The sequence below is a fragment of the Gouania willdenowi genome, chromosome 13, assembly GCF_900634775.1.
Source record: "Gouania willdenowi chromosome 13, fGouWil2.1, whole genome shotgun sequence".
Classification (NCBI taxonomy): Eukaryota; Metazoa; Chordata; class Actinopteri; order Blenniiformes; family Gobiesocidae; genus Gouania; species Gouania willdenowi.
Genome location: NC_041056.1, coordinates 191039 through 203870, shown reverse-complemented (window position 1 = coordinate 203870; position 12832 = coordinate 191039). Strand labels below are relative to the sequence as shown.

General features: G+C 41.2%; 1 protein-coding gene across 1 annotated transcript in view; it reads left to right on the top strand.

Moving 5' to 3' along the window:
* Positions 1-12832, top strand: part of LOC114474183 (ryanodine receptor 1-like) — a 183148-nt gene that overhangs the window by 62116 nt on the left and 108200 nt on the right.

Genomic DNA, 12832 nt, shown 5'->3' with positions numbered 1-12832 from the left:
GTAATCTCCTTTAAACTTCCTTTTGTCCTTAGCTTAGCTTAGCTTAAATTTAGCACCTATGGCTTCTCTCTCCTCCCCTCCTCTCTCCTGCCCGGTGTGTCAGATGTTTAGTTACTCCTCGTCCTCCTTTAGGGACAATGGTAGTTGCATAAAGTGTAGCATACTGTTAGATATGGAGGCGAGGATCAACAATCTGGAGAAGCGGTTCCGCACCCCTGATACCAAAACCGAAGCTAGCAAGCAGGACCTAGCCGGTGCGGACCGTGCTAGCTCTAGCTTAGCCTCCCCCCCGGCCAGCAATGAGTGGGTTACTGTCCGTGGTAAGCATAGTCGAAGGTCAAAAAGCCGCTCGGGACACCACCATGTTCACGTCTCAAACAGGTTCTCCCCCCTCCGTGAGGACAACACACTCACCGGGGAACAAACTCTGATAATTGGCGACTCCATAGTGAGAAACGTGAAGCTAGCGAAGTCAGCGGGCATCGTGAGGTGCATCCCAGGGGCCAGAGCGGGCGACATAGAATCAAATCTAAAGTTGCTGGCAAAGAGTAATCGTAAGTTTGATAGGATAGTCCTCCATGTCGGCACTAATGACTCCCGACGTCGCCAGTCGGAAGCAACCAAAGTGAACATTGAATCAGTTTGTGCTTATGCTAAAACAATGTCGGACTCCGTAATTTTCTCTGGTCCCTTACCAAATCTGACCAGTGATGACATGTATAGCCTATAGCATGTCATCATTTAACCGCTGGCTATCGAGGTGGTGTCCAGAAAACGAGGTGGGCTTCATTGATAATTGGAGATCCTTCTGGGGAAAACCGAACCTGATAGGAAGAGATGGAATCCATCCTACTTTGGAGGGAGCATCTCTACTATCAGAAAACATGGCACAGTCACTGTTATGACATCTCATGAATGAGACCATGTTACAGAGGCGGAGTCCTCCACGCCCCTCTGCGCTTGCCTTAGGACAGTTTCCCTCCCACTGCTATCAGGATAGCTGTGTTCATCGCCATGACAACTGTTGTGATGGTGATGAATATTATTTTATGGAGACGGTGTCTGTCCCTCGACCCATATTTCACAATGATTTTAACATAAAATCAAATAAAAGAGCTATCAATTATAAAAATCTGAAAAAAATTAAAATCTCAAATCTAGAAACACCAAAACATAAAAGCATTAGATGTGCTCTATTAAATATTAGATCACTGAGATCCAAATCTCTACTAGTAAATGACCTTATCTCAGAAAATAACTTTGATTTATTCTGTTTAACTGAAACATGGCTGTATCAAGATGAATATGTTAGTTTAAATGAAGCCACTCCTCCCAGTCATTTAAATACTCATATGCCACGAGACATAGGCCGTGGAGGTGGTGTAGCAGCTATTTATCATTCCTCTCTCCTAATCTATCCTAAACCAAAGGCCAGTTACACTTCCTTTGAAAGCCTGGTTCTAAATTTATCTCATATCAAATCAAAAACCTGCCAGCCAGTCTTATTTGTGATAATTTACCGTCCTCCAGGCCCTTATTCTGAATTTCTATCAGAATTCTCTGAGTTTATATCAAACTTAGTCCTCAGTTCTGATAAAATACTGATAGTAGGATATTTTAATATCCATGTGGACAAAGATAGTGATAGCCTGAGCTCAGCCTTTATGTCCCTAATAGACTCAGTTGGCTTTTTTCAAACTATTAATGAAGCTACTCATCGTTTAAATCATACTCTTGATCTTGTTCTAACATATGGCCTTGATATTAATGAACTAAAAGTCTACCCTGAAAATCCTCTGCTATCAGATCACTTTTTAATATCTTTTAACATTATCCTAGAGGATCTCGCACTGTGCAATAAAATAGTTAGGAGTAGAAATCTGTCCAATAGTGCTGTGGCTAAATTTAAAGAGGCCATTCCTGCTGCCTTACACTCAGTGCACCATCCAATAAATAACTATGATATTAATTATAACCCCTCTCAACTGGATCTGCTTGTCGATAGCTCTGCTAGTCTACTAAAATCCACCTTGGACTCAATTGCCCCATTGAGGGAAAAAACTATTAAACGTCAGAGGAAAGCTCCGTGGTTTAGCTCTGAAACTCACACACTCAAACAAACAACCCGTAAATTAGAGAGAATGTGGCGCTCCAATAAAACAGAGGAGTCACGAATACTCTGGCAAGAAAGCCATAGTAAATACATGACAGCCTTACGACATAGTCGATCTACATACTACTCCTCACTAATTGAAGAAAATAAAAATAATCCGAGGTACCTTTTCAGCACTGTAGCCAGGCTAACACAAAGTCAGAGCTCTATTGAGCCCATGATTCCTCTAGCCCTCAGCTGTGAGGACTTTATGACATTTTTTAACCATAAAATTCATAAGATTAGAGATAAAATTAGCCACTCCCTGCCTTCACCTGGGCCTGCTGTACCATTAAATGTAAATAGGCCTAACCTAAACTGTTTCACACATATAGGACTTCAGGAACTTAACTCTATTATTTCATCCTCCAAACCATCGACCTGCCTTTCAGATCCGATCCCAACTAAGCTGTTTAAAGAAGTTATTCCCCTGGTCTGCCCATCTTTGTTGGAGACAATAAATATATCCCTATCAATAGGCTACGTGCCACAGTCCTTTAAAGTAGCTGTAATCAAACCCCTTCTCAAAAAACCTACTCTTGATTCCAGCACTTTAGCAAACTACAGGCCTATATCTAATCTTCCTTTTATTTCAAAGATTCTTGAGAAAGTTGTGGCGGCTCAGCTCTGTGAATTTCTTCAAAACAACAGCCTGTTCGAGGACTTCCAGTCAGGTTTTAGAGCTCAACACAGCACAGAGACTGCTTTAGTTAAAGTAAATAATGATCTACTCTGGGCTTCAGATGAAGGACGACTCTCAGTGCTGGTTTTATTAGATCTTAGTGCAGCTTTTGACACTATAGATCACTATATTCTACTAGAGAGATTAGAGGAATTACTTGGAATCACAGGGACTGCCCTAAACTGGTTTAAGTCCTACCTATCTGATAGGTACCAGTTTGTACACGTGAATAATAGGTCTTCTGTGTACACTAAAGTAAGCTACGGGGTTCCTCAGGGCTCTGTGCTAGGTCCAATCCTCTTCTGTATCTATATGATCCCCCTTGGTAATGTTATGAGAAAATACTCTGTTAACTTTCACTGCTATGCTGATGATACCCAACTGTATGTATCAATGAAGCCAGGTGAGACAAATCAGCTATCTAAACTTGAGGCCTGTCTAAAGGACATTAGGGCCTGGATGGACCAAAATTTTCTTCTTCTCAACTCAGACAAGACTGAGGTCATTGTACTGGGCCCGCGACACCTTAGAGAAACCTATGCTAGCCTAACTGCCCTAGAAGGCATTACCCTGGCACAAAGCACAACTGTTAGAAACCTTGGGGTTCTATTTGATCAGGATTTATCCTTCAACTCTCACATAAAACAAACTTCAAGAACTGCCTTCTTTCATCTCCGTAACATTGCTAAAATCAGATCTATCCTGTCTCAGGGCGACGCCGAAAAACTAGTCCATGCTTTTGTTACCTCTAGACTGGATTATTGTAATTCTCTTTTAGCAGGCTGCCCGAGCAAGTCGCTTAAGACACTTCAGCTGGTTCAAAATGCTGCAGCACGTGTACTGACTAAAACTAGGAGAAGAGATCACATTACTCCTGTATTAGCCTCTCTGCATTGGCTTCCCATAAAATATAGAATAGAATTCAAGATTCTTCTTCTCACTTATAAAGCCCTAAATGGACAGGCACCAGTCTATCTCAAGGAGCTTGTAGTGCCATACAATCCCCCCAGAACACTACGCTCTCAAAATGCTGGACTACTCGTTGTTCCATTTGTCTCTAAAAGTAGTATAGGAGGAAGAGCTTTCAGTTATCAGGCCCCCACTTCTCTGGAACCATCTACCAACCACGGTTCGGGGGGCAGACACCCTCTCTACCTTTAAGGTTAGGCTCAAAACATTCCTCTTTGATAAAGCTTTTAGTTAGGAACCAGCTCATAGCTCATAATTAAGATGCAATAGGCATAGACTGCCGGGGGGGGGGGGGGGTCTGGCATGCTCGGTTGGAGAGAGGTTGGAGAGGGCGTTAAGAGAGAGGTCATTTAGGTTAGAGAGGGACCGGAGAGGGTCCCATTCCTCTTTCAAACACTCCCTCTATGTCTGCTTCTTCCCTTGTGTGTTTGCTCCTGTTCTCCTTCTGGCTTTTGTCTTGCAGGTCCGTGGGATCCTCAGTGTGGAGTTACAGAGACTCAACAACTCTGTCTCCACCCTTTCCTCTGCACACACCCAACACAGCATAACGTGGATGGCTGTTCATCATAGGAATGGGATCCACACAAGGTTCCTGCTGCTTAACAGAAGGTTTTCCTTGCCGCCATGATGAATTCATGTTGGGTGTGGGATACATATGTATGTGTATATACGTATATATGCATATGTGTGTATCCATAAAATGAAGAGTCCGTCCTTAAGACTGCTCTACTGTAAAGTGCCTTGAGATACCATTGGTTATGATTTGGCGCTATACAAATAAAGATTGATTGATTGATTGATTGAAAGGGAGAACACACAAGAGGCTTAAGTGTGAGAACCTGCTCCCCAGTACTAAACACGTGAAGCTCCGCAGGCCTATCATACTAAGCCTTCATATTGGCCTGAGCTAACGACAGCTTTTCCCGCGCCAGACAACCCACCGTGTACAATCGGTGGCGTAAACCATTCACATAATCTATCAGATTAGTCGGTGCGTCAGAGGACCGACTAAACCATTCTTTAACACCTCTAAAGGCCCACGAACAGAGTGCCAAAAAACAATGTTGTTCGGACTAAACCCAGTGCTGTCCTGCACAGCCTCTCGAGCAGCCAGCATAAGCCTCGGGAGCCCCTCCTCCCAGTCTCTAGACATCTCCACACAAAATGCGTGCAACAGTGACTTCAACGACTGATGGAAACGCTCAAGCGCACCCTGGTTCTGTGCATGGTATGGAGTAGACAAGTTATGTCTAACAAATACATGCCACCTAAAGTTAGAACTATGGTAATTCTGTATAATTTTGGGAATTCCAAAAACTGAAATAAAATACAAAAGAGCTTTTACAACCGCCTTTCCAGTAATAGATCGCAGAGGAAAAGTGGCCGGATAACGAGTAGCCTGATACATGACAGTCAGCAAATACTAGACTTGGACACAGGCAGTGGTCCCACACAATCAATGAGCAAATATTCAAATGACTCATTCATCACAGGAATAGGTTACAACGGGGCCGGCTTAATCTTTTGATTAGGTTTACCCGTCAGCTGGCAGATATGACACGACCGAATATACGCAGCCACATCCCTTTTCAACCGCAGCCAGAAAAATGCTTGAAGATCGCTAGGTAAGTCTTACGCACCTCAAGATGATCACCCTGATCATGTGCCACCTTCAACACCTGTGCCCTACACGCCTCAGGCACTACCAACTGAAACACAGGCTCACTCACAGCTCCGCCCCCACAGCTGGGCCATTTGCGCACGAGAAACAAATCCTGTACAAAATAGCCTTGCGCCAGATCTCGTATCTGAGCCTCAGATACAACTTCCTCAAACAACGGTGAAAGTGTTGTGTCATCTTTCTGTGCCTTAACCCAGTCCCCTTTACACACACTAACAGGTAACATAGGCAGCAACACTGGGTCGACTGTAGCCTTTACTCTGACATCCTGCTCCATGTCATCTCCCTGTTTAGCCTGAGCTCGGGTCACAGCACACACAGGAAACATTTCACACTCACAAGTCCACCCTGAAGCTAGCGGCTCAGCCACTACCACCAGTGTAGGGGGACAAGAGGCCCACATGGTGCTCCCACAGATGTCATTGCCCAAAACCATGTCCACCCCCTCCAACTGGAGCACAGACTGCACAGTGACCGGAAACACCCATGATACCAAGTCACACTCTAGCGCTACCTGGTGCTACCTCAGCATGGAGCTGAAACATAACCCAGCTCCATGCCATGCATTACAATAAAGTCACCCGCCTGTGACTCACTGGAAAAAGACAAAACCGAATCAACAATAAACGAGTGCTTAGCTCCGGTGTCCTGAAGCACCTTAATTTGCACACCTGCGCGCTAGTAAGTAAAGGCTCAAAACCTGACGCTGCCGACCACTGGCATGTCCACCTTCTGCCCATGCAACTCAATGCACAACATAGCTGGTGAAGTCCGACTCTTTCCCTTCAAGAGTGGACACTTATCTCTCCAATGGCCCACACCACGGCAGTGATGACACACATCCAAGCTCCGAGAGCGCCCAGCCTATCTGAGGTGCCCCGTTTTTTTTCTCAGTAGTTTGAATCCTGCCCGGTTGTGCCTCTCTTTGCTCGTTGGTCCACTCTTGTCTGACATCTGCTGCACCTGCTCCATGAGCGTCCCTGGAGGTGTGATGGTTGTCACTGCGTAGCTTCTCTTCAGCAGGTCCTCTGATGCCTCCTCTACGCTTTCATAGATTTTAGTTCCATCATTGTGCCTCACGTGCAGTCTGACAGGAACGAGGGTCTGGAACTGAACTTTATTGTCCTTCAGCACTTTGCGGATCTCTGTGTACTCTGTATTTTTTAAGTATCAGAGATGGATAGTCATTGTCCACATTAATGTGCTTTTCTTGCCACGTAAACCCCTTCCTCTGCCATGTTTTGCGGAGTAGCATTTCTTTGGTTCTGAAACTCAGAAACTTCACTGTAATGGAGCGTGGCGGCTCAGTCCACCTATGTGCTTGTTCATTCTGTAAGTCGGGCATGACGTCGGTCAGTCCGAGACCCTCACGGAGTAAATTCACCACAAATGAGGAAACTGTTGTGGATTACTTCTCCGCTCCCTCCGGTACCCCGTATATTCTTATATTCTCACACCCTCCAAGTCCAGCAGCTTGTCCTCCATGTGGATGTGCAGCTTTAGCATGGCCGTGATAACCTCCTCCATGTTTAGGATCCGTTCCTCTGCTTTCTCGTTCCTCCGCCTCGTCCAGTCGGACCTTTCTGATTTCTTCTTTCATTTTCTCAAGCTGCTCTTTGTTCTCTTGGTGAAATCTTCTCAGTTCACTCAGAATCACTTCCAAGTTGGTCATTTCACACGGCGGTTTGTGTTAGCTTTACCCGTTAGCCGCTAGTCCATGCTGTGCACTGTATTCTTCACCCTCTTCTCCACAGACAACTTGTCCACTGACGATGTGGCTCTTCTCCCCGTTCTTTTGCTTGTTGCGGATTAATTTACATGGGTTGTTTAGGGAATTTCTCTCATTCCCCTGGTTTAACCGGGAGCTCTCTCGTTATGTGGCCATCTTGGTGGTGGTCCGACCGGAAGTCCATACCCCCTTATTTTTATCAATTACTAGATATTTCAAGTGACCCCTCAGGTGACATTTACTATTATAATTTTTTTTTTCAAACTCTTTTTATTTCAACTTTTAGAAACATACAGGCACACAAGTACAGTTTGATTGTATGATTATGCATTAAACTATTAGCATTGCACTCATAGTACCAAGATACAGAAACTAGAAAAAATATAATAAAAAAACAAACAAGCAAACAAAAACAATACATATATAAGTATACATATAAATTTACACATACATACATTCATAAACATACATATGCATACACACATAAAAGGCATGAATGAATAAGAGAAGAAAAAAGGAAAAAAGGGGGGGGGGGTGAAGGGGGAGTGAATTACAAATTGTTTAATATTTGTCTTTTATGGGCTAGTTATTGTTATTAAAGTAGTCTATAAAATGTTTACCTTATCTCTCAAAAAAAAAATTATTTTCTCCACTTAGAAGTTTCATCACTTCTTTCAGTAATGCCAGGTGTGGGAGGAGCCTTGCTCTTCCAGTGTAGAAGAATCAATCTCCATGCTGACATTTACTGTTATTTTAATATTTATTTGTATTATCATTATTTTTATGCAATCACACATTTTAGTATATTTTGTTTATTATTATTATTAGGAGGCCAAGCCCGCGGGGCCAGGGAACCGTGTATGTAAGCATACGTGGTTCCTAGGACCAGCGGTGCTAGGAACCCTATTGTTATCGTTCCGATTATTAATATTATTATTATTATTGTTACCTTTTATAGTTCCGTTGGTAAAAGTGTTGCTGCAGGCTAAACCATGCAAGGTAGGGTGGTGCCCTTTGGAGGGTGGGTCCAGAACCCCCAGGGGACCTTGGACGCAAAAATTCACATATATCCGCCAGCAGGTGGCGCTATTACAAAGGTCAATGCGTTTTGGCCTACAACTCCCAGACTGTATGTCGCACATTCAAAAACTTCATATGGACAGATTCCCTGAGTAGCACTGAATCACCTGGGCTAGGCCACGCCCATTTCCGTCTAAACTTTTGTCGGAGCAAAATCGGAAAAACTGGAAAACCTACTTTTTAGAATTACTCCTTGGGATTTTGTCCAATCAGCGTGAAACTTGGTACACTTTTTACTTTTTGGGGACATGAAAATACAGGCTATACTTTTTGTCATCAGAATATGTGTTAAACTAAATCTACAGAATACACAAACATTTACACAAATTATAAAGTACAATTGAATATGCCACAAAACTTAGAAATATACAAAACTTTACTCAATGAAAAATGTTTTGGTGTGAATGTGTAGCTACAAGTCCACAGCACTATGAACTACATGGCCAGAATAAAAGCATCAGAATTGAAAAATAATGTAAGAACTGTTTATTTTATTTGAGGGGTTTAATATTTCAATTGTTAAAATCGTCAATGTGTTTTTAAGCAGCGTGACTTGTATTTTAATATAAAATAAGGTTACTATACTGTAATATTTATTTAATTTGTGTTTACAATGGGATTTTTTTTGGGGGGGACACGACCCCTGCATCCCCCACCATGATTTGCGCCCCTGCCCCCATTTGTCCATCTACAACATTTTGCTCAGAATACTGTGAAAAAACAACAAAAAAAAAAAAAACGTTAATGAAAAGATGAAATTATGAAGAAGATGAGAATGTTTGACTAGGGAAGAAACAAAGTTTGATGTAAAATTATCTGTGTTCAAATCAGGGGACGGATCTGGATAAGCAAAATCCTTTTTTCCGTCGCCCTTTCCGGCATGAAAAAGGACAAAAAAAAACAAAAAAAAAAAAACAATGATGTGATTTTGCTCTGAATGTCAAAATGAATTTCTGTGATTGCAACCATGTCGGAAATGAACTGAACAAATAAAAAAATAAATAAAACAATAGAGCACAATGGTGGAATGAAAGTGGAATTAAAATTCATGGAGCTAACAGAATTTAAACACAAATTTGACAGAAATGTAAAAGTGTGCAGTGCAATATCAATTCCCTTATGTTGGAATTCTGAGGAAAAAAATCTGAATTCTAAATATAAAATCAGAAAAATATCAGATTTTTTACCTTAAAGTCAGACTTCTCACTTTAAAGTTGGAATTCTGAGAAAAATGTCAGATTTCTTAATTTAAAGTCAGAATTCTTGAGGAAAAAAGTTATTATACTATGATTTTCATGATCTGACCCAACTTAATAACTCAGTTCAACGCAACAATTATTTTTATAAACATTTTGTTTGTTCATTTGTTCTTTCATCTTTTTTTAATAAAATTTTCTTCCTGCATTCAAGGAGAAAGAATATAAAGAGAGGGGAGAGGAACGTTTTAAATCATCATGGGGGGGGGATAGAGATTAAGAGTCAAACTTGAGGTTTATATTGTTCTAACGTTTGGTTTTCCTCTTAAACCACTGGTGGATTCTTTTCCATAGAGGTTTCTTTTTAGCGTGGCTGGACCGCTCTTCTTCTAGTTCCACATCTTTGGCTTTCAGTAGGTTCTGTGTTGTGACCAGGGCGTTCTTCAGCATGGTCACCTTTTCTTTCACCTGCTCCTCCAGACTGCAGTAGGCCTGCTCCTTTGACTTCACCACTTCTAACATGTTGGCGTTCACCTCCAACAGTTGGTCGTGTTCATCACTTTGACTTTTGAGTTTCTCCTGCACCTGCCTGAGATCGGACCTCAGAACGTCGTTTTCAATGTTCTGCTCATGGAATTCCTTTCTGGAGACATCTAGAACCAGTTTGAGTTGGGCCAGGTCCTTCTCTTGTACTTCCAACAGGTACGTTGCAGAGAATCTCTTGTTTCTCCTCTTTGCACATGTGATACACCCTGGTGGTGCTTGGTCAGGTACCAGCGTGCAGCCTGGTTCACAGGGACTCACTGGTACGGTGGCTGGTGGATGGTTCACCTGTTCATCATCACCCTTGTCTCCAGGAGATGATGGTTGGTCTCCCTTCATCACCTGCGTCTGAACCTTCTTCCTACGAGGTGGCTTTGGCAGGGGGACTGGCGCTTTTTGAATTTCTTAAATAAGGGCTCAGAACCCCCAATGTCACTAAAAGTAACGTCCATTGCTGGTTTTTGATCCATCGTCAATGTTTCATGAAACAAAAGCAAGAGAATCTTCAACAAAAAGTGTAGTTTTTAGAGCTTTGAGCTGTGTGTGCTACTGTAGAAGAATCCAGACACTTTCAAGTGATGTGGCTTTCATCTCCTGTGTTTGTTTTCATTTCTGTTGTCATGGTTACAATCACACATTCTAAAAGAGGATTTGCTGCTGCTTTGTTAACAAACAATAAAATAATGAAATTAAAGAAATCTAAAGCCTGAACAGCCTGAAAAACTGGGCCCAAGACTGAAGGAAAATGGTGAAAAAACCGCAGGGAGGCCCTTCAGAACCCAATTCGGGTTTGGAAGAGGTCAAGGAGATGATACGCGAGGGTCTACAAAACCTATCTGCCGAGATAAAGTCATTGGAAAAGACGCTGGAAAACTCACTGGAAAGACTACAAAGCAAAACAAAGGTACTGAAAGAAAAGAATGAAAGAAATGCTGAAGAGATAAAATTGTTGAACGCGAGGGTTGAACAGCTGGAACAAAAGGAAAGAGAGAAAGATGTCATCATCACAGGCCTAAAGATAAAACCCAGGAGTGACGAAGAAACAAAATCGATTGAACAACAGGTCATTGACTACCTGAAGTTGAAGGACATTGTCCTGAACCCTGACAACATCAACTCCTGCCATCTCCTGCCAAAGAGAAATGATACCAGAGCTGTAAAAATAACCTTCACGAATATAAAATTCAAAGGAGAACTCCTGAGGCAAGGAAATAAACTCAAGGGAACGAAGGTGTACATCAATGAAAACCTGACGAAACAAAATGCAAGCATTGCATGGAAGGCACGCCAAATAAAAAAAGAAGGAAAGATTGTGAAGACGTGGTTAAAAAACTGCAGGATTTACATCCAGGAAGAAGAGGACGGAAAACCAGTTCTCATCAAAACGATGGACAACTTGGGAAAATACGAAGGATCCACCTAAACAACAACACTACTGATGGTAATCATGGATATGGACCCAGATCTATATAAACACTGGAAACAAAACTCAGACTGTGATTATTTTACGGAGACCGAATTAAATGTGGAAACCAAGAGTAAAAAAGGTCTGTCATTTATTCATTTCAATTGCTAGGTGGTGGGGTGATTAAGGATTACATTAAATTTAAATTCAAAGTGTTTATTGTCATATGTGCAGTTAGAAACACGTTTTTTTTTTAAATATACAAAGAAATTACTACCTTGCTTATGAACTAAGATATAATAATGTGTTTATACAAGTTAAATCTAACAGTGGAAAATACAACACTGCCAATAGAACTAACAACAGCAGTTAGAAACACGCTTATGAACTAAGATATATTACATTAAAATACTACTTTGCTTGTGAACTGGGATGTGGTGATGTGTTTATACAAGTTGGATCTGATCCCATCATCAGACAGTGGAAAATACAACACTGCCAATAGAACTAACAACAGCTGGATTACCCTTGATGTAGAGACAAAACAAGGTGACATTGTGGATGAAAAGGGAAAAACCTTCCAAACACCTTCGAAAGAGGAACTATTCTTGAACTGGAGGAATGCTAACAACGTCTGGCAGGGAACAAGGCCAACACCAACAAAGACAGAGGAGAACAACACTGACTACAGATGAGAATACACAAAAAAGGACGTTCAGAAGAAATCAAGAATGTTTGACCAGAGAGACATGTAAACCCATGTAAATTTGCGATGGTAAAACAGGGGACGGGACCCAGATAAGCAAACTGCTTCTCTCGTCTCCTTTTTCGGCATGTACAAAAAGAAAAAAAAAAAAAAAAAAAAAAAAAAAGTGAATGTAACCATGTCGGAAATAAACTGAATAAATAAAATTAAAAAAAAAAATAATTATTATTATTATTATTTATCCAATCACATATTTTAGTCAGCTCATATTTCATTTTTGTCCTCTATCTTCTATTATTTATACTGCATTTTATTTAAACTAGATCCATATTTGACAAAGTTAAAGTATAAAATACAGTTGTTTAAAATTGCGGGTGTGTTTTAATTTGAAAAACAATCATGTATCTATATATGTATATATGTATATATATATATGTATATGTATATATATATATATATATATAATTTCTAGATGTTTCAGGTGACCCCGTTTAAATTCCAAGGTTGAAAAACACTGGTCTAAGGTGTACAGCAGGGTTCACCAACGTTTCTGAAGGTGTGAGCTACTTCATAGGTACTGAATAGTCTGAAGGGCGAACAGTTTGAAAAACACTTTTTAAATACTAAATGTTCACGGTTTCACATTAGAGATTAAGATAGTAACACTTTATTTGTCCTAATTTATGCAG